This window comes from Ictidomys tridecemlineatus, chromosome X (assembly GCF_052094955.1).
Source record: "Ictidomys tridecemlineatus isolate mIctTri1 chromosome X, mIctTri1.hap1, whole genome shotgun sequence".
Classification (NCBI taxonomy): Eukaryota; Metazoa; Chordata; class Mammalia; order Rodentia; family Sciuridae; genus Ictidomys; species Ictidomys tridecemlineatus.
The window spans coordinates 68570901-68592446 of record NC_135493.1 but is presented as its reverse complement, the minus strand read 5'-3'; the positions used below and the strand labels follow the sequence as shown (position 1 = coordinate 68592446).

Below are 21546 nucleotides of genomic sequence, written 5' to 3'. Positions count from 1 at the left end.
AATTAATGACACTCAAACTTTAGCTATATGTTAGTACAACAAATATAACACAAAAATGCAAACAACCAAGCTCTAAGTAGAAATGACTAGGGATGGGCCCACAGGTGCCATCACAAACATCCACTGCCACAGCAAAAACAGAGACAATAAATACAAAGGCTGTGGATACCACAACTACAAGGAGGTCTCAATATAGATCACTTTAGGATACTTTGGCAAATGAAGTCTGTGTCATAAAAAGGCCCATGCAAAAGAGTGAAAGAGAGCCATTGTTACAGGTAATTTTTTTGTATTAAATTTACCCTGTTTGAATTATTTTAAAAAAGAATAAAAAGAAATTGCTCCCAACAGATGTATATAACCCAACACAAGAATATAAGAAATATGAAAAAATATGAGGTAACATGACATCCCCTAAAATTTATCATTCACAAGCAACTGGCCCCAATGATATTTAGATATTGAAGTGGATAAAATATCAGAAACATAGTTTTAAAAAATAATTTCTAAAATGATCAATGAATTCCAAGAGAACACAGAAAAATAACTGAATGAATTAAGGAAGTCAGTTTTGGACATGAATAAGAAATTCAATAAGGAGATAGATATATTCAAAAGAACCAAAGAGAAATATTGGAAATGAAAGACACAATAAATCAATAAAATATTCAGTTGAAAGTCTCTCTAATAGAATAGACCATGCTGAAAGCAAAATCTCAGAGCTGGAAGCTAAAGTGGCCAGGCTTGACTATTCAGACATTATTAAAAAAAAGAGAAAATATGTAACAATTATTCGACTACAAAAACTGGGACAACATTAAAAGACCAAATATAAGAATTATAGGAATTGGGCTGGGGTTGTGGCTCAGGGCTAGAGCACTTGCCCAGCATGTGCGAGGCCCTGGGTTCAATCCTCAGCACCACATAAAAATAAATAAAATAAAGGTATTGTGCCCAACTACAACTAAAAAATTTAGAACTATAGGAATTTATGAGAATTGTGAAAGGAAGGCTGATGGAGTGGATAATCAATTAAGGAAAGCAATAAAAATTTGTTTTTCAAAACATGAGAATGAGACAGACATCTGGATATAGGACACATTTGGAAAGAACATAAAAAGAACACCTCGGCAATACATTATATTTAAAATTCTTAACACAAAAAAGGAGAAAATTTTTAAGGCCTAAAGAGAAAAATATTAGGTCACAATAAGAGGCAAGTCAATCATAATCACTCCTGATTTCTCAGCACAAAATTTAAAAGCGAGGAATAAATCATTCTAAGTCCTAAAAGACAATGACGGTCAACCAAGATTACTATATCCAGCAAAGCTATCCTTTAAAATTGAAGGAAAATAAAAACCTTCCAAGGTAAACAAAAGCTAAAATAATTCATGACTACTAAACTGGCACTATAGAACTTACTTGAAGAAATATTCCACAGAGAAGAAATAAAAAATAAACCCCAAAGTTCACAAATGAACAAATTTCATTTGAAGATTAGATAAACAAATGAGAATTACATTGAATTAAACAATATAAATAAATTAAAATGACAAGAATAAATATTTCTCTATAATAACATCAAATGTAAATGGTCTCAACTCTCCAATAAAAAGACAGACTGGCATAATGAATTAAAAACAAGACTGAACTTTTCGTTTGCAAGAGACTAACCTTAAAGAAATAGACAATTATGGGCATAAAGTGAAAGGATTATGATTGATAAAGCATTCAAACGCAGTCTGAAAACAGGCAGTAATATTTACTCTCATATCTGACATGCAGATATCAAATCAAAATTAATCAGAAGAGACAAAGTAGATTACTTCATACTAGTAAAGGTAAAAACACAACAATAAGATATAACAATAATAAATATTATTGCACAAACATGGATGCATTTAATGAAATAAGGAACAGTACTCAAACTGAAGCTTCAGACAAATCCTAGTACAATACAACTGGGTGATTTCAATACACATCTTTCACCATTAGATAGGTTACCCAGACATAATCTCAATAAAAACTCTCTGAACCGGAAACATATTATAAATCATATGGACTTAGCAGACATCTAGAGAATATTTAATCCAACAACAGCTGAATATACTTTCTTCTCAATAGTTCATGCAACCTTCTCCAAAACAGAACATATTTTAGGCCACAAAGAGACTCTTAGCAAATACAAAAAAATAATATAATAACTTGCATCTTAATCAGATCATTATGAAATTAGAAATCAGCACCAAAAAAAAAAACCCAGAAACTATATAAACACATAGAAATTGAACAATACACTTTTGAATGATGAATAGGTGATAGAAAAAAATCAGTGGAGAAATTTAGAAATTCCCAGATTCAAATGAGAATAGTGATACAATATGCCAGAACCTCTGGAACATTGTGAAGGCAGTTCAAAGAGCAAAGTTTATAGCTGTGAGTGCCTATATAAGAAACTCAGAAATACCTCAATCAAACAGCCTAATTATGCACCTCAAGGCCCTTCAAAAAGAAGAAAAAACAATTCCAAAACCAGTAGAAGGAAAGAAATAATTAGGATCAGAGCTGAAATAAATGAGCTTGAGAATAAAAACAATACAAAGAATCAATTAAATGAAGACTTGGTTCTTTGAAAAGATAACAACATTGATAGATCCTTAGCCAAAATAAACAAAACAAAAATAGAGAAGACACAATTAATAAAATTAGAAATGAAAAAGGAGAAATCTCCACAGATATCACAGAAATCCAGCAGATCTTCAGAGACTATTTTGAAAATTTATACTATAATAAATGTAAAAGCCTAGAAGAAATGGATATATTTCTAGACAAATATGGTCTGCCAAAATTGAATGAAGAGGACATAGAAAACATAAACATCAATAACTAGTAATGAGATATAAGTTGTAATAAAAAGTCTTCTAACCACTATTTGCTGATGATGTGATTCTATACCTGGAAGATCTAAAAACCTCGACCAGAAAACTTCTAGAACTACTACATAAATTCAGCAAAGCAGCAGGATACAAAATTAACACCCACAAACCAAAGGCATTTCTGTATATCTGTGACAAATCCTCTGAAAGAGAAATGAGAGAAACTACCACATTTACAATATCCTCAAAATAAATAAATAAATAAATAAATAAAATAAAATACTTGGGAATCAACTTAACAAAAGAGAGGAAAGACCTCTACAACAAAAACTAAAGAATGCTAAAGAAAGAAACTAAAAAGACCTTAGAAGATGGAAAGATCTACCTTCTTCTTGGGTAGGCAGAATTAATATTATCAAAATGATCATACTACCAAAAGCACTATACTGATTTATTTCAATTCCAATCAAAATCTCAATGATATGCCTCAAAAAATAGAAAAAGCAGTCATGAAATTTATCTGGAAAAATAAGAGACTCAGAATAGCTAAAGCAATCCTTAGCCAGAAGAGTGAAGCAGTTGGCATCACTCTACCAGACTTTATACTATATTACAGAGCAATAGTAACAAAAACAGCATGGTATTGGCATCAAAATACACTGGTTGACCAATGGTAAAGAATATAGGACACAGAGACTAACCCACATAATTATAATTATCGTATATTAGACAAAGGCACCGAAAACATATATTGGAGAAAAGATAGGCTCTTCAATAAATGGTTCTGGGAAAACTGGAAATCCATATGCAACAAAATGATATTAAACCCCTATCTCTGAACAGATACTTCTCAAAAGAAGATATACAATCAATCAGCAAATATATGACAAAATGTTCATCATCTCTAGCAATTAGAAAAATACAAATCAAAACTACTCTAAGATATCATCTCATTCCAGTCAGAATGGCAGCTATTAAGAATACAAACAACAATAAGTGTTGGTGAAGATGAAGGGGAAAAGGCACACTCATAGATTGCTGGTGGGACTGCAAATTGGTGCAGCCAATCTGGAAAGCAGTATGGAGAATCCTTGGAAAACTGGGAATGGAAACACCATTTGACCCCGCTATCCCACTCCTCGGTCTATACCCAAAGGACTTAAAAACAGAATACTACAGGGACATAGCCACATCAATGTTTATAGCAGCACAATTCACAATAGCTAAACTGTGGAACCAAACTAGATGCCCTTCAATAGATGAATGGATAAAGAAAATGTGGTATATATACAAATGGAATATTATTCAGCATTAAAAGAGAATAAAATCATGGCATTTTGCAGGTAAATGTATGGAGATGAAGAATATAATGCTAAGTGAATTTAGCCAATCCCCCAAAAACCAATGCTGAATGTTTTCTCTGATTTAAGGATGCTGATGCATAATGTGATGGGGGGGGGCATGAGAGGATTAGATGTTAGAGTAAGGAGGAAAAGGGAAGGGAGGGGAAGGGAGGGGTCATGGGGGTAGGAAAGACGGTGGAATGAGATGGACATCATTACCCTAAGTGCATGTATGAAGACACGAATAGTGTGACTCTATTTTGTGTACAACCTGAGATATGAAAAATTGTGCTCTATTTGTGTAATATGAATTGTAGTGCATTCTGCTGTCATATATAACAAATTAAAAGAAAAAAATGAAAAAAAAAAAGAGCATTCCAACAAAGAAAAGGCCAGGACCAGGTAGAGTCTCAGCTGAATTCTAGCAGGCATTTAAAGGAGAACTAATATCAATAGTCCTCAAATTACTCCATGGTAATTTCTTTTTTTTACTCCTTTATTTGTTTGTTTGTTTGTTTATTCTTATGTGGTGCTGAGGATCAAACCCAGGGCCTCACACATGCTAGATAAGTGCTCTACCGCTGAGCCACAATCCCAGCCCACTCCATGTTAATTTGTAAAGAAAAAAAGTTATTCCATGAAAGAGAAATAGATGAGTAATTTACAAATTCATTCTGTAAAGCCAATATCACACTCATACCAAAAGCAGATAAAGACATATAAAGGAAATAAAACTACAGACCAATATTCCTGATGAACTTAGATGCAAAAAAATTTAATAAATTATTAGCAAGTTTTATTAAAATGTATTAAAGAGATAGTACATTATAACCTATTTGATTTTGTTCAAAAATCATTTGATGATCTTAATAGATGCAGAGAAGGCCTTTGACAAAATTCAGAAACCATTCATAAGAAAAACACTGAAGAAATTAGAGATAGAAGGAACCTACCTTAACATCATAAAGGCTATATATAAAAAAACAAAAGCCAACCTCATAGTAAATGGAAAAAAATGAAAGTCTTTCCTTTAAAAAATGGAAAAAAACTCATCACACTCGCTAGAGCATTTAGGCAAGAGAGGTAAATAAAATAATAAAAATAGGAAAGTAAGAAGTTAAATTACCTCTGGTTACAGATGTTTCTATAAATAGAAAATTTTTAAAAACCCTCAACCTAAAGACAGCAAGAGCTAATGAACAAATTCAGCAAAGTAGCAGGTTACAAAATTGCATGCAAAAATTAGTAGCTTTTGTATACACCAACAATGAATCTGCTGTGAAATAAATAGGCATTCCATTAGCAATATTCCCTGCTAAATAAAATACCAAGTAAAAAAATCTAACCAAGGAGGTGAAAGACCTCTACAATGAATACTATAGAATATTGAAAATAGACATTGAAAATGATGTAAATAGATGGAAAGAACTCCCAAGTTTATGGATAAGCAGAATTAATAAGTTAAAATGGTCATACTACCAAAAGCAATACAGTGGATTCAATGCAATTCCCATAAAAACTCCAATGACATTCTTCACACTATTAGAAAAAACAGTGCCAAAATTCATTCAGAAGACTAAAAGACCCAGAATAACCAAGTAATTAATTCTAACCCCAGATAGCAATGCTGGAGCCACCACAATACCGGACTTTTTATATTATATATTATTTTTGTTTATATTATATATTATATAATACATATATTGTATGATTTTTTATATTATATATTATATTACTGAATAATATTATGGGGCTATTGTAAAGAAACTGCAGGATAATGATATAAAAACAGACAAATAGACCATTGATAGAGATTAGAAGTCACAGAGACAAACCTACACATCTACAACCATTTAATCATTGACAAAGATGCCAAAATCACATTGGAGAAAAGACAGCCTGTTAAATAAATGGTGCTGGGAATACTGATTGTCCATAATGTAGAATAATACAACTAGACACTTATCTCTGACCCTATATGAAAATCAACTCAAAATGGGTCAAAGTCCTGGGAATTAGACCAGAACCTGTGCAACACCTAGAAGAAAACTAGGGTCAACACTCCAGCATATGTGCACAGGCAACAACTTTCTCTATCAGAAAACTGTAGGTCAGGAAATAATGCCAAGTGTTAATAAATGGCATGGAATTAAATTAAAAATCTCCTGCACAGCAAAAGAAACAATTAGGAATGTGAAAAGGGAACCTAGAGAATGGGACAATTTCTTTGGATGCTATTTTTCTGACAGAGGATTAATATATAGAATATATAAAAACACAAAAAACATCAAAAATGAAATAACTCAATTAATAAGTGGGCTATTGAATTAAATGATACAAATGCTTAACAAATGTTTGAAAAAAGTTTAACATCATTAGCAGCCAGAGAAATGTAAATCAAAAACTACATTGTGATTTTATCTCACACCAGTCAGAATGGCAGTTATCAAGAATACAAAACATAATTAATGCTAGGCTAGGTGTGGTGGTGCATGCCTGTTATCCCAACAGTTTGGATGACTGAGGCAAGAGGATGGCAAATTCAAAGCCAGCCTCAGTAAAAGCGAGGCACTAAGCAACTCAATGAGACCCTGTCTTTAAATAAAAATACAAAATCAGGCTGGGGATGTGACCCCTGAGTTCAATCCCTGGTACCCCCTGCCCCCACAAAAAAAGAAAATAACTAATGTTAGGAAAAATGTGGAGAAAATGGAACACTTTAAACTGCTAAGGGATTGTAAATTAGTAACAACCATTATGGAAATCAATACAGAGGCTCCTCAAGAACTAGGCATGGAACCACCATATGCCCCAACAATACCATTCCTCAATATTTATCCTAAAGAGTTGAAGTCATCATATAATAGTGATAATGCATATCCATGTTTATAGCTGCACAATTCACAATAGTCAAACTATGATACCAGACTAGGTGTCCATAAGCAGATGAATAAAGAAAATTTTATATATGTACACAATGGAGCTTTATTCAGTCATAAATAATAATAAAATTATGACATTTTCAAGAAAATGGATGGAACTAGAGACCACTATGATAAGCAAAATAAACCAAACATAGAAGGTCATAGGTTTTCTCTCATGTGTAGAAGCTATAGAGGAAAAAGAAAAACAAAGGTGGGGGAAGATCTCCTAAAAATCAAAGGGAGATTAGTAGAGGAAAGGGACTGGGGATATGAGGTGGGGAAGGAGAGTTATATGTTGAGGAGTTATATTGCCTAAGTTATATTGCCCTAGTTACATTTTTATATTGTTTGCATGTATATATATATATATATATATATATATATATATATATATATATATATAAAACAAATCCCATGATTATACACAACTATAATGCACAATTAATAAATGTGAAGAGAGAGAAAAAAATTCATTTTGGACCCCAAACAGGAAGGCCAGAAATTCTCTCCAATACACATTATAATTAATATGCCTAATGTACAATATAAGGATAACATTTTAAAAACTGCAAGAAAAATATCGGGTCACATTTAGAGGTAGCCAATTCAGATTTCAACTAATTTCTCAGTCCAAAGCCAAAAAAGCTAGAAGAGCCTAGAATTAAATATATATGAAGTACTGAAATAAAAAAAGTGCCAACCAACATTACTGTAGTCAGCAAAACAATCTTTCAGAATTGAAGATGAAATTTTTAAAAACTGCCAAGATAAGCACAAACTAAAAGAATTCATAACCACTAAACTTATACTACAAAACATACTCAGTTAAATATTTCATGTGGAATAAAGCAAAAGTAAGTATCATAGTCATGATAGGAATCAAGTGCACTGCAAGATTAGACAAAGGAGAAATAATTTTATTTTTTTAAACCTTTTTTTTAGAGAGAGAGAGAGAGAGAGAGAGAGAGAGAGAGAGAGAGAGAACTTTTAATATTTATTTTTTAGTTTTCGGCGGACACAACATCTTTGGTTGTATGTGGTGCTGAGGATCAAACCGGGCCGCACGCATGCCAGGAGAGTGCGCTACCACTTGAGCCACATCCCCAGCCCCGAGAAATAATTTTAAATTAAGCATTAGAAAGAAATCAAAATGGCATGCAATAAAAAGAATCTTTCTCCAACAGTGAATTTAAATATCTAAAATCTCCAAAGTACATAGACTGATAGAGTAAATTAAAAAAACAAGACCTACCTGTATGTTTTATATGAGGAACTCAACTAACAGGCAAAGACAAACATACACTGAAGGTGAAAGGATGGGAACATATACAGCATGCAAATGAAAACCAAAAGGAAGTAGTGGTATCTACTCTCTTACCAGACAAAGTAGAAATCAGCCAAAATGAATCAGAATGGGTAAAGAAGTTCACTTCTTAGAGGTTTAAGGGAATCATACCACAGCAAGATAAAAATTATTGTAAATATTTATTCTCCAAATAATGGGACATCTGCATATGCAAAACAAACCCTTTTCAAATAGACAACAAAATAACACTGGGTGTTTTCAACAAAATCTCTCTCACCATGAGATAGGTCAACCAGACATAAACTAAGACTCTTTGCAACTTGAAAATAATATTAATTAATTATAATTCATTGTATTTTTTTCATTTCTACACCTCTTCTTTTATGGAATGGCTGCCAGGAAGATGTTTTCTGAAAAGAATAGTTTGGCATCTTTTACAACTTTATGCAGTTAAATTCTGTACATAACTAGGGGACAATTAAAATATTGTATAAAGGCCAGTAAGGCCTGCACAGAACTGTCCTATAGACATTTTATATTGGAATGAAAATATGATGTTGGAAAATTAACACTAAGGGAGCAGATTTACCTACTTATTGAATTGAGAAAATTGTTAGTTTTGCCTACTATTTCATGACAGGCATTGTTTTATTCTATATACTCATAACACCAATATGTGCATAGATTGACTTTGTAACCATTACTTCACCAGCTTGCCTTTTACCTATAATCATAATTGTACTTGCAATATAATTATATCTCTGCTCTTGTGTGTTTATGTTTGTACACTGTCCTTTAGGAATCTTTACTTACTCCAAATGGTAAATATTCAAGACAAAGTAACCTTGAAATGTAACCCAAAACACGTGGAGTTGAGTTGCAACACACAGATTTCAATCAGAAAAGCAGAAACATATGTATTTAACAAGGGACTTATAAACTTATAACAGGGTGTTGTATCTTAGTTTTTCAAGCTGTGTAAGCAGTTCTTACTATGGTGTTTGTCTTTGCTTCGGATGCTGGAACCTGAAATCAGCAGGGCAATGAGGAAGGAGAGATGAATGAAAAGTGGGAGAAGCAAAGATATATGTAATCCTTGATTAGTTTCTGGGACAACCAAGACAGACTGAAACACATATTACTTCCAAATACATCCAAACCTCCAGCTTTGTTGATATGAATCCCCAGCATGAGAAGCATATTTTTTTAATGGAGCTGGGGAAGCTAAAGGAAGATATGGTAGAGCTGGAGTAGTTGTGGGCCCAGCTGCTACCCCATACCAACAAGATAAGCCAGCATAAAAGCAAAACGTGCATGAGCTACAGCAGCACCTGGTGCCCCTGTTCCTACTGTCTGAGCATAAAACAAATATGGCTACTATTTTTCCTTCGTTTTCCAAATCTTTTGGCAAATGCCTATTATAGCATGAGCAATCCTGAGATAGAAGCAGGGAACCCTGAACAGTTTTAGCTTAGCTAAACTGACAGGGCATGAATTCCCTGCAGAGGGAGAGCTGTTCACAAACAGCAAGTGGAAAAAGACCTACCTAATTAATGTGTTTTTGTCATTGTTCTGACACCCAGTGTCACTTGAAATCCCAAATGATGCTTTTTCAATGTTTTGTTAATATTTACTAATATACATTCCACTCAGTTACACAGGTTGCCCCAAACTTGAGATCCTAGTTTATAACTGTCTTTTATGTCCTGTTTTAAACAACAGTGTTCAGAATCACTGGGTTCCCTGGGGCTGGGGTTGTGGCTCAGCATTACAGCGCTTGCCTAGCATGTGTGAGGCCCTGGGTTTGATTCTTGGCACCACATAATAAATAAATAAAATAAAGTATTGACAACTACAACTAAAAAATAAATATTTTTTTTTAAAAATGTAGGACTGAAGTTGTGCCTCAGTGGTAGAGTGCTTGCCTAACATGTGTGAAGCACATGAGTTTAATCCTCTGAACCACATAAAAATAAATAAAGGGATTGTGTGTGTCCACCTACAACCATTAAAATTTTTTTAAATGTATATTATTATTGAACATTAATTAGACATTAAAATTTACATTAAATATGGCTTAAATACATTTTATAAAGTATAAAAAATTTTGGCAACAATGCTATTCATAAGTTAACGGAAATGATACATTAACTAAAGGAATTCTTACATTCCTAGATAGCATGTTATAGAAGATGGTTGCCCCAGGAGTTCTTACTGGAAGATGATTCTTTGAGATTTCTCAACCAAAAAATAAAAATAAAACTGAAAGAGCAGAATAAAAAATATCATATGGTTAAATTATTTTAGTTTTTACCAAATGTATCAAATTATTTAATATTACCAATATGAATTCAGAAAATGTGGATAACACCAAGTTATTTATTCTAAGGGGGTAAATTTTCTGGTCAGGAAATTACCTACCCACCTTCTCTCTTCTTTTCCTTTTCAGAAAACACACACACACACACACACACAAACATACACAAATGCTCACACACATACAAATTGTGTTTGGTATATGTATGGTCAAGGGTCAGCATTCAAGGAACAGAAATATGGTTTATTTTACTTCTCAAGCAACAAACATTTCTGAAATTTTCAGATCAAATTAAGAACTTGATGTTCAGAATTAAATTACTAAAGATTTAAAATCAGCAATTTCTAGAGTGTCAGAAACAAGTAGACAAATATCAGAATTAGCAAATTTTAGAGGTTAACTAAAATGTAACAAAAAAGAGGCATAACTCATTTACTTATACATTCACTTAAGGATTATGGGTAAAGGGAGGAGTAAAAAAAAGAGAGGAATGAGTGAGGAATGTTGAGAGGAAGGAAATAATAAAAATGTTGTTAGTATATCTTATAGAAAACAGAAGACAAAAGGCAAATATATATTAAAACTGAAATCTAAAGTCTAGTCTATTGAGGTGACATTCAGCTTGAGGGGGGATGAATTCCTCAGGATGAGCAGCATTGCACTCAGTCTTGACTTTCTTCTTCCTCAGATATATATGAGGTGCTGGAAGACTCAAGTAAATATGCATTCATGCCTAGAAGGCCAGGACCTCCCCCGGTGCTGGTAAACATTTCTTTCTGTCAGGTGACTTGTGAGGAACCAAAGCGCTTGACTATCAAACAGGTCAGAGTGGTGCAAGTTATCTGTAACTCTTTTCTGCTTGTTCTGCTTAAGCACATTCTTTAATCCGGTTAGCTCAGTGGAAGCTGTAGCTGTGGGTGCCCAGATCTTGGCATCATGGTCCAGGCCACTAGTTGCCATCACAGGTAGGTGAGGATGGGCTTCAAGACAGTTGACTATACCTCCCTTGTCTGCCAACAAGAACTGAATGATCTGGCAAGATGCTTTCTCCCAGAGAAAGATGTGTCCGCAATCACTACCACTCATCACAAACTCACTTCTGGGGCCATAGAAGTTCACACCTTTTACCGTGGCATAATTTCTGTGGCCCTTATATCTCTTAACATAGTGAGCTCCATCATTATCAGAGGAGTTGAAGAGGTAAATATCTTCATCACTGTAGCTGGCTAGGAGCTCTGTGCCATCATGGTTGTACACAAGACTGGTGATGTTTATTTTGGTATCACAGTTGACCAAGTGATGAGGACAGAATTTCTTGAGTACTCCATTATTCTTATTCTCTTTAATTTTTCTCTGGTCATAAATCCTTACAAACTGATCTCGTCCACCCACTGCAAACTGGTAGGTATTGCTTGGATTCACATAGATTGTATATAGTCCCACTTTCTTCTCCTTCTCTTTTGTTACAACCACTTTTGAAGCTGGCTGCCCTTGTCTGAGATCAATGGTAAAAACAACAGCATCTTCACCTGAACTTAGGAACTTAAAAGGGGAATCTGGCTCCAGAGCCAACTTGTGAGAAGCTCCCTTATGTTTGGCCACACACTTACCGTTCTTCCCAAATGTTGGAGCAGATAGTTCTGCCACCCTTACCTGGCCATCACGGGAACATGTGGCCAGGATGGAATCACCACAATTAGGAAGGAACTTAGCCTGGAAGACATTATTTTTGTGACCACTATCAAAGTCCAGTACTGGCCGTTTCCCTATCCAGTCCCACACTATCACCCTCAGGTCATCACTACCACTGGCCAACAAGGTGCCACGCTGATTAAAATGCACAGCGTTCACACAACCTAAATGGCCCTCAAGGCCATACTGGAAGCTGAAACGCTGCACAAAGATTCTTGACCCACAGGCCTCATACATAAAAGGAGCACTGGAACCCAGCTGCCGCTCCCTGAGTGCTGTAAGGACTTGCCAGCAAGGTCGCGGGAGGGCAGATGTCTCTGAGGTCATCCACTGCTCCAGGGCCTGATCCTCATCCTCACAGTTGTTCTCCCAGTACTGTGCACATACCTGAAGCTGTTTTTGTTCTTCATCTTCCTCCTCTGTCTCCCGTTCTTCCTCTAAGTGGTGAGGGAACGGGCTTTCCTCACTGCTGATGAAATGGTCAAAGTCCTTCTCAGTGTGGAAATCGATGGTGTCACTTGAACTTCCTGGTTCTACTTCATTTTCTGTGCCGACATAGACGGGGATATCATCATCATCGTTGTTGTTATCATCGCCATCTCCAGTTAATTTCGCACTCAATTTTGAGGCTTCTCTTTCATCGTCAGAGTGTGTATCTCTCCCTGCCTCCGTGCCAGATGTCTCCTCTGAGGCGCCAAGAGGACTTCCATTTTCTAAGTTTGGTGAGGCATTTGTGCCGTTCTCGTGACCAGACATTTTGAAGGATGTTTCCAGTAGCTGGTCTGCAATGGGGAAAAGCTGACTTCTAGGAGATCAGGGAAGGAGGCAGGACCACCCTAAATGGGGTAGCCAAAGGGCAAAAAAGTAGGCTACCAGCAACTAAACTCCAACCTTCCAACAGGCTAGTGAACAGAGAACTGGAAGTATCTGCTGAGGCAGTTACATGGATGGTGGCCGATGACGTTCAGAAGGCTTAGTCCCATCTCACCTCTCGCGGTATCTTGAGACAACATATTTTTCTCCCAGGCCCATAAGGTCATACCCTGCAAACTGTTACACTCTACGCAACTGCAGAACTGTCAGCAAAAGTGATCATCCTTAAGCAAAAACATTTTCATGAGCCTCTCATTGCTTGGCTTGAAGATCATGTGCTCTATGGAATGAAGATAAAGGCAAGGGTTGGGAAAAGTTAGCTAAATGCCCAATGGCTACTGCCTTCGTACATACAAGAAATATTTTAAACTGGGCACTGTGGCTGCACACCAGTAATCCCAGGGGCTCGGGAGGCTGAGGCAGGAAGATCATGAGTTCAAAGTCAGTCTCAATAAAAGTGAGGCGCTAAGCAACTCAGTGAGACCCTGTCTCTAAATACAACAACAACAAAAAAAAAAGAACTGGGGATGTGGTTCAGAGGTCGAGTGCCCCTGAATTCAATCCCCAGTATCCCCATCCAAAATAAATAAATAAATAAATAAATAAATAGATAGATAGATAATTTAAGAAGCAGGCAGTGGTGCACTTCTTATCTCAGCTCTTGACCGCCCCTAGATTCAATCCAAGGTACAACAGCGCTCGTGGGGGTATCTTAAGCAATTCAAAAATCAAATAGCTTGAAGGAAATCTGGAGGACTTTTAACTGCCAGAATTGGTATATGGTCACCAAATAAAATACAGGATGCCTAGTTAATTGTATTTCAGGTAAACAATGAATACTTTTTTTAGTATGAGTAGCTAAAATAGTGGATAAATTATTGCATTAGACACATTTTCTCTAAAATAGTATTCATTATCTGAAATTCAAATTAAACTTGGTGCCCTGCATTTTTATTTATTAAATCTGACAGGTTCACTTTGAGAGAAGAGGAATTTAATTCCTCAATGTAATCAAGGCTGAAATCAGCTGGTCAATTTAAAGTGGACATTTTAACAAATGTTGCTTTAAGAATTTAAGATAAAGTATGTCCTTTTTTTTTAACCAACAAAGAGTCCATATATTTATTTGGAGTTAATTTAATTAAAGGTAATTAGGAAATGCCAAGTTAATTTTATGAAAAAAAAATTTATAGAACTACCAAAATATGGTCTATATCCCTGAAAATATCTTAGAGGTTTCTTTGGGGCCCTTTAGGAGAAGACCTTTGTGGGAACAGCCAATTGGCATTGCTGCATTGACTTCAGAACTTCTCTGATTATCTAATGTGATGTGAGTACATTTTCTAAATAGTAAACTGTAGTTTACTACAGTAAACTGCTGTAGTAAACTGCTAAGAATGCCAGAATGAGGAAAATAAAGTTTTCCTTAAAGTAATTACAAGATAAATGCAAAATTGATTAAATATGTAAGTGTAAAATCTCATAAACAGAAAAGATAACTTCAAGGGTAATATTAATGGAAATATACAGGAAAGAATATTCATAGCAACTTATAAAGAATACCACAGTAGCCTGAAAACCACATGAAAGTCCATCATGAGTAATGCGGATAAATGAATTAGCACAGAGGAATGTAGATTGTTAGATTTGATGTAGAAGAATATGCATATTCTCTTCTAATTTATTTTATCCTTGAAGTGAATAAAGGAAGTAAATAAGCTATGAATGAAGAGGATTAAAACTGTGCTGAGGGGCTGGGGATGTGGCTAAGCAGTAACGCACTCGCCTAGCATGTGCAGGGAGCTGGGTTTGATCCTCAGCACCATATAAAAATAAAATAAAGATGTTGTGTCCACCGAAAACTAAAAAATAAATATTAAAAGTTTCTCTCTTCTCTCTCTCTCTCTTTAAAAAAACTGTGCTGAAACTTTGCGGCATATAAAGATTTTAAACAACTAACTCAATTTCTTCTTAGTGGCACAGAGAACATTCTCTAAGATCACATTTAGGGAACAAAGCAAGTTTCATCGAATACAAAAAACAGAGATAAGTCTTGCATCCTATCAGATCATAATAAGTGGAATGAGAAATCATTCTCATTTCATTCTAAGATTCTAAGATAAACCTTTTTTACAACTAGTATTTAATATGCTTTTGAATGAGGAAGGAATCATGGAATAAATCAGGGGAGAAATAAAACAAATGCTTAGGAATGAATGAGAATAGAGATACAACATACCACAATCTTTGAGACATTATGAAGACAGTTCTAAGACAAAGTTTATACAGCACTTAGTTCCTAGATTAAAAATATGGAAAGATCATAAGTAAGTAATTTCATGTTACACCTCAAGGGACCAGGAAAAGAACAAAACCAAAATCAGAAGGAGACTGGTAATAGTTAAGATCCAAGCTAAAATTAATGAGTTGAGAAAAAACAAAGGGTCGATGACACAAGAGTAGACTCTTTGAAAAGATAATTGAGAATGATAAACTTTAGCTAAACTAACCAAAAGAAAGATAAGTTCCAAATCAACAAAATTCAAGAAGAAAAAAGGAGATAACACAGATTATTGTGAAATCTAGAGGAACATTAGAAATTATTTTAAAAATCTACACTCCAATAAACTAGCAAATTTCTACAGACATATGACCTACACAAAATGAATCATTAGGATATAAAAACCATAAATAGACTAATAACAAGCAACGAAATTGAAGCAGCAACTAAAAGTCTTCCAACAAAGAAAAATAAAGAAACAGATTAATTCCGAGTCACACTCCACTAGAATTTTAAATGAAAAAAGAATGACAATAATTCTCAAATTATTCCATGAAATAGAAAGTGAGGGAACACTTCCACATTTATTCTATGAAGCAGATATCACCTTGATACTTAAACTAGACAAAAGCACATCAAGGAAAGAAAACTACAGACAAGTATTTCTGCTGACCATAGATACAAAAATTGTTAACAAAATATTGTAAAGCCTCACTCAAAAACATAGTACAGTCGGGGGTGTGGCACATGCCTGTAATCCCAGTGGCTTGGGAGGCTGAGACAGGAGGATTACAAATTCAAAGCCAGCTTCAGCAACTCAGCAAAGTGCTTAGCAACTCAGCGAGACCCTGTCTCTAAACAAAATATAAAAAGGGATAGGAATGTGGCTCAGTAATTGAGCACCCCTGGGTTCAATCCTCAGTACCAAAAAAAAAAAAGCAGGAAAAACATAGTACAATGACTATACACTATGATCAAGTGGGTTTCATCCCAGGGATGCAAGGTTCATTGGATGTATGGTTCAATATATGAAAATCAATAAGTGCAATCCACTATATAAAGTTAAGAACAAGAATCACATGATCATCTCAATATACGAAGAAAAAGCATTCAACAAATCTGGCACCCATTGGTACTTAAAATGCTGGAGAAACTATGGATAGAAGGCACACACCTCAAAATTGTAAAGGTTACACATGATTAACTCAAGTACAATATCTTATTGGACAAGAAAAAATATGAAATAATTTCCTCCAAAATTAGGAGCAAGACAGGGATGTCCATTTTCATCACTTCTATCCAATATAGTTCTTGAAATTGTAGCTGGAACAATCAGGAAAAAAGAGAAAAATAAAGATACACAAATAGGAAAAGAAGAAGTTCAAATTTTCTGTTACCTACTCTGTAGGAAAATAAGTAGTCATATTATCTCTGTTTACTTCCTTAACATGACTGCTATGTAGAAGAGCCAAAAACTCAACCAGAAATCTAACTCCGAAAAGTAACAGGCTATAAGATTGACTTTCATAAATCAATCACTTTCCTATATGTTAATAATTAACCTACTGAGAGAGATCAGGAAGAATATTCCCCTCATAACATCCTTAAAAAATAAAATACTATATAATAAATCTACCCAAGGAAGTAAAACCTCTGCAATGAAAACATAGAATACAGATGAAAGAAACTAATTAATATCTTAGAAGATGTAAAGGTGCCCCATGTTCTTGGATTAGCAGAATTAATATTGTCAAAAAGGTCATACTATCAAACACATATTCAATGCAATCCACATCCAAATACATTTGGTCTACTTCATAGAATATAAAATTCTATGCTAAAATTCATTTGGAAGAGTAAAAGGACCAGAATGGCCAAGGCAATCTGAGCAGAAAGTGTGATTCTTGAGGCATCACAAAACCAGATTTCAAATCATACTATAGAGCTATAGTAACAAAAATAGCATGGTTTTGGCACCAAAAAAGACATGAAGAACAAGAGTATAGAATAGAAACCACAGAGACAAACCCACACAGATATAGTCATGTGAAACTCAGAACAGTTGTCAAAAACATAATTTGAAGAAAAATAGTCTTTAATAACGTGTTGCTTTGTCAGAGTGGATGATTCTTGAGGAATTCAGATGATGTTTAATGAGTGTCATCAATTCTGCAAGAAAAGCAAAAAGTGACTCTTGTGCAATCAATTGCTAACTCTTGCACAAGACTGATAAATGGACCTATCCAGAAATTTTAAGGATGCTTGACTGTCTGGAAGATAGTTGAGCAATTACTGTATTTTAATGCAGTTCTTGTTTTAGGAGACCTGAAATTATAAATAATATAAGCAATTTTAATTAGTACATTTTAAACTTAGTTAATTTAAATTTTTTTCTTTGTTCTATTCATAGATTTTTAATTTTCTTGAGTTTCTTAAGAATTAGATGTTCTATCCTTCTTATTCTATTAGCAAAGAACATTATAAATTAATATAATTTATAAATTATAAATTACTATAATATAATTTATAATGTATGGCATTTTATGACTTTTTCAGTAGAAGAAGCCAAAGCAGCATTGGTATTGCCCAGTCAATTTTTGGTTCTAGATTTAGAATAAACACAGAATGTCTACATAAACAAATTATGGAATATACTTGGACAACATCTTGTGTTTAGAAAAACACTATCTTGTAAGAAAAAATTAGCTTTTTTAGGGTGAATTCTGGAATATGCTATTGTTACTTTGGCAAATCAGAAGACACACTTTTAAAATTAAAAAAGTAATATTTTCAAAACAAACAAAATATTAAGGGACAGTAAGTGATTTTCAGAGATTGGGCAGTTTTTCTATAATGAGGAAAGGCTAACATACTTAGGGATATCTCTGTTGTCTTTCAGAGGTGGTATGTGTTTGAAATAGTAAATTGTTGAAGTAATTACTGAGTATTGTTAAAATGAGGTATGTGTGAATACAAGTAAACATTGTGTAGTGGTAACATAGATCCTCACATGACTATCAAGTATAAATTTTGGCTTGGATGGAGAAGTAAGTAATACAGAAGCTGTAAGAGATTAATTTAAGGAAAGATTTTTTTTTCATCTCTACAGTTTTCTTTGTAGAATTTTGAACAGAAAAATTTCAAACCAATATGTGACTCTTACTTGGTTTACTCAAATGGGCTGCCTAACAAAGCATTCAAAATTGTAGTGGGATTTGTTTTATAAGGGGGTTTAATATGCCATTATTTTTAGCCAGTGACTTGGCAAGCTGAAGGTATGTGTGTTGTCATATAATTGCTGAAATTACCTAAATCACTTTCAGTAATTTAAAAACTCTATGAACTTAAGAGCATTTTGTTAGGTACTTTAATCCTCAGTAATCATTAGTTTATGATCATTATATTTCCTACAAGGACTCTATAGTTGTATGCATTAAATTGTGTATATATGTTCATACGAACATACAAGATATAGGCAATAGAAATTAAGTAATCCAGAAGAGGAGTCCATTATTCATTAAAGTATCCTTCTTTTGAGCCGAGTGTGTGGCACACGATTGTAATCAGGAGCTAGAGAAGCTGAAGCAGGAGGATCTCAAGTTCAAAGCCAGTCTCAACAACCACAAGGTGCTAAGCAACTCAGTGAGACCCTGTCTCTAAATAAAATACAAAAAAGTGCTGGAGATGTGGCTCAGTGGTTGAGTGCCTCTGAGTTCAATCCATGGTACCCCCCCCCCAAAAGTGTCCTTCTTTTGAAATTTGGATTTATAAACTTATAATGCAGTAACTTTAAAAATAGATAGTGCAAACATTCTTAGCATCCTCAATCTAGTATGTCTAATTAAAATTTGTATAAATGCAAATTAGTGTAAGAGGATAAAATAATACCTAATCAAGTTATTTTTAAAACGATTGCCATAAGTTTTTGGTTTAAATATAAACTTTAATCATTTTGTATATATTCTGTGTTAATTTAAATTGCTCCATTGTGATGTATATTTATATAACTGTGCAGAAAATGTTCATGAAATTTTGATTACAATTGTAGATTATGTATGATGGCATTGCCTAAGAATATCTTGCTTGTAAAGTTTTGAAGGTGCAATCAAATACTACCAGTTTTCTTTTTTATTTTCAAGACCTATCTAAAGTACTGAGTCTTTTTCTTCCTGTGTAGTACTTACTAAACAACTTTTTGTATTTAGGCATTTGCATCAAATTGGTGAACAAGATTAATAGCCATATTTTTTTCTTTGTTAGTTGTCAATGGACCTTTATTTTATTTATTTATTTATATGTGGTGCTGAGAATTGAACACAGTGCTTCACACATGCTAGACAAGTGCTCTACCTCTGAGCCACAAACCCAGCCCTTAATAGCCATATAAATTCAACAATTTTAAAAGACTATGGGGGAGGGTTGGGTATATAATTTTCTAGGTCTATTTACATCCCAAAGTAGAAAGATTAAATTTATATTTACTGGAGCTATTCATGTATATTTTTGTATATTGTAAAAACAGGATAGGAAAGTAAATCATACAGAAAATAAAAATTTTTACTATTCTGTAAAGAAAAAAAATCCTTATTGCATTGAAACCAGGATGTCAGGATGTTCATATGTAGAAGAATGAAATCAAACCTCTACCTCACACCCTGCACAAAAGTCTACTCAAAGTGGACCAAACACCTAAGAATTAAACAAGAAACTTTGCACTCCTAAAATAAAACATAGGTGTGAATATACTTTGTATAAAACTGGAGATATGAAAAATTGTGCTCTATATGTGTAATATGAATTGTAATGTATTATGCAGTTATATATAACAAATTAGAATTAAAAAAATTTAAAAAAACATAGGCTCAACTCTCCAATATATTGGTGCAGGCACTGACTTCCTTAGCGAGACCCTAAACTACAAGAAATACAACAAAAAGCAGTCATGGATCATCACCAAATGAAAAGCCTTCTGCACAAAAAAAGAAAACAAGAGCGTGAAGAGATAGCCTACAGAATGGTCAAGAATCTTTGCTGCTTACTCCTTCAATAGGGGATTAATACCCAGAATATGTGAAGAACTAAAAAAATACTTAACACCAAATGATAAACAATGCAATCAAAACATGGGCAAAATAACTATACAGACATTCCGTGAAAGGAGAAATATGAATGGCCAACAAACATATGAAAAAAAGTTCAAAATCCATACCAATCAGGGAAATGCAAATCAAAACTACGCTGTGATTTCATCTCATTCCAGTTATAATGGCAGTCATTAAGAATATAAATAATAATAAGTGCTGAAGAGAATATGGGGGAAAAATACACCCACACATTGAAATTTAATACAACCACTTTGGAATGTTGTATAGAGATTTCTCCAAACAAACACCCCCCCTCCCCCTGCCAAACTTAGGAATAGAACCATTGTATATCCCAGCTCTCCCACTCTTTGGTATTTATCCAAAAGAACTAAAATCAGCATAGTATATAGATACGGGGACATCAATATTTAAAGAAGTACAATTCGCAAAAGCCTTGTTATGGAACCAGCTCAGGTGCACATCAACAAAAAAAAGGATAAAGAAAATTATATATATCCATATGTAGAATATATATAAAATTTTACTCATCCATAGAGAAGAATGAAATTATGACATTTGATGGTCAATGGAGGGAACTAGAGAATATCATGTTAAGTGAAATAAGATTATTAAGGGTCAAATGTTTTTTTCTCACATACAGAAGCTAGATCAAAACAAGGGAAAAAATGGAAATACTAAGAAATTAGAAGAGAGATCAATGAAATGAGAAGAGGATTTAGAGGAAGGGACAAGAGAGAGGAAAATGGAGGAATGGTCTAATAAATTTGACCAAATTGTTCTATGTACATGTATGAATATATCATAATTTATATATATATATATAATT

General features: G+C 34.0%; 1 long non-coding RNA gene and 1 pseudogene across 1 annotated transcript in view; both read right to left on the bottom strand.

The window, feature by feature from the left end:
• Positions 1-21546, bottom strand: part of LOC120889005 (uncharacterized) — a 410936-nt gene that overhangs the window by 128953 nt on the left and 260437 nt on the right. The window lies entirely within an intron of this gene.
• On the bottom strand, positions 11126-13345 carry LOC101954379 (DDB1- and CUL4-associated factor 8 pseudogene; annotated as a pseudogene).